Source organism: Artibeus jamaicensis, unplaced genomic scaffold (assembly GCF_021234435.1).
Source record: "Artibeus jamaicensis isolate MK-2021 breed Jamaican fruit bat unplaced genomic scaffold, CSHL_Jam_final contig_233, whole genome shotgun sequence".
Taxonomy (NCBI): domain Eukaryota; kingdom Metazoa; phylum Chordata; class Mammalia; order Chiroptera; family Phyllostomidae; genus Artibeus; species Artibeus jamaicensis.
In genome coordinates this window covers 40,364,314-40,366,472 of record NW_026521486.1, presented here as the reverse complement: position 1 = coordinate 40,366,472, position 2,159 = coordinate 40,364,314, and the positions used below count along the sequence as shown (strand labels likewise).

General features: G+C 35.2%; 1 non-coding gene across 1 annotated transcript; it reads right to left on the bottom strand.

Annotated features, from left to right (window-relative positions):
• Positions 1-321: 321 nt before the first annotated feature.
• LOC128626912 (U6 spliceosomal RNA) lies at positions 322-428 on the bottom strand. Its single transcript, XR_008391036.1, has one exon. It is a non-coding gene; the product is annotated as a U6 spliceosomal RNA (small nuclear RNA).
• Positions 429-2,159: the final 1,731 nt, after the last annotated feature.

The window sequence follows — 2,159 nt, the reverse complement described above, 5'->3', positions numbered from 1 at the left end:
TCAATTTCTTTTGCTGTTATTGGTCTATTCAGGTGTTCTACTTCTTTTTCATTGAGTTTTGGGAGATTATATTTTTCTAGAAATGTGTCCATTTCCCCTAGGTTCTCAAATTTCTTGGCATACAGTTCTTCATAGTAATTTCTTACAATTCTCTCTATTTCTGTGGTGTCAGTTGTAATCTCTCCTCTTTCATTTCTGATTGTGTTTATTTGTGTCCGTTCCCTTCTTTTCTTGATGAGCCTACTTAAAGGCTTGTCTATTTTGTTTATTTTTTCAAAGAACCAACTCCTGGATTCATTGATCTTTAGAATTGTACTTTTAAAAAATATGGAACGCTTCACGAATTTGCGTGTCATCCTTGCGCAGGGGCCATGCTAATCTTCTCTGTATCGTTCCAATTTTAGTATATGTGCTGCCGAAGCGAGCACTCAGACTATTTTTATAATTCAAAAAAAGTTCAAGTTGATTTTCATCTGATACAGAATATGCCTTGATTTTAAATCTGTCCTTCAATTGTCCAACTTATAAAAATAATTATGCTGTCTTTCATTATTTCAAAATTTTTATATTGTAGATCTCCAAGATGTAAGAGAATAGTCAAAGGATTTTCAGTTCTGTTATCTGGATCTGGGTTTGTCAGCCTTCCTACAGGGTCCCACAAATGACTGCTTAAACTCATGGGTGCTGGGTCTTCTTCAAAATAAAGTGGGAGGCTCTTTCTGGAGATAGAAGTACTCCTTAGGGAGACCCTACTCCTGATAGTATTGTGGAATCTAAATGTGGGTGCAATACAGTGTTTGCCAGGCTTCAGCTCTCAAGGTGCTATTGAAGCATCAATGTGATTTAACCAGTTACCAGTCCTGACCTCCAATACATGGAGGATTTCATGATAAAAGTGTGTACTGTATATTATATTGAAATTAAGAAGTCAGTTTGTCAAATGAAAAAAATAGTGAAACAACCAACTTTGATTTAAATGCCTTACTGGCTAGGTAAGAAAATGAAATACAGTCCTGCTTTTCTATAGTTTGAAAACATGTACATTCAAGTAAACATGCTCAGTGAAGGGGTGTGAAATGTGTCGGACACAGCAGTTTGTAGAGAGAGCACTGCATGCACTTGCACTCCAACCGAATGATGCTGTTTACCCCATCCACTCAGGTCCCTAGGAACCTAGCTCTCGGTTTTTCTGACCTGTAATCCCTATCCCATTCCTCTTCTCATTCAAATTTCTCCAAACTTTTGATTTTCAATAAAAAATCCCAGCCACTCCTCAAGCATATCATTAACCAATAAAATATGTCCTGATTATTTACTTCATAAGTAAGAAAAATGGGGGTTGAAAAAGATGAAGTGGTGTTTAATTGTTTGATGATAAGGAAGGAACACAGTTGAAACTGATGCCCAGGTAGTCTGACACTAGAAGTCACAACCTTGATGACAGCTTGATTTTGGCTCCCTTGTAAGTAAGCTGCATCGCCAAAAGCTGTAAGAGTTTCTTTGAGGTTTTAAAGTTTCAACAGTTATCCTGCCTTACACTTAATGGGAATTTTCATTCTGAAGATTCATTCTTTAACCCCTGGAAATTTCCCATATTATCCTTGTATATTTCCTTCCTTTGTTTGTATTACTTCCTATTATTTGATGGCCGTTGAACCTTCTGAAATCAGTCTTTTATGCTGTTACCATTTTAAAATATTTTTTATTTTTTTCCTTATTTTTCTGTATTCTGGGAGACCCTCTTATCTTTATCTCTCACTCTCTAATTTAAATTTGAATAGCACTGATTCTTTGAGTTAGACTTATTTTTAATTTAGGAAACCATATTTGTATTATTTGTCTCTAAGAAAAATATAGAACTAATTGAAAAGAATAATAACCAAGGCTTAATGGAATAAAAGTTTTTGAAATGGATGAAGCTATAAATCTTCATATTGAAAGAATTCATAGAACCACAGAAAATTATTTTTTAAATACTTTAAGGCATATATATATCTTAGTGATTATGTTGAATTACAAATTCAAGAAAATCTGCATAGGATTGAAGGACAAATACCATATGATCTACCTTGACAGGAAGTAAGAATAAAAAGAGAAGAGGTGAATAGAAGGGGGGGAGGGAGGGAGAGGGGGGGAGTTTGGGGGGGGAGAGGGGGAAA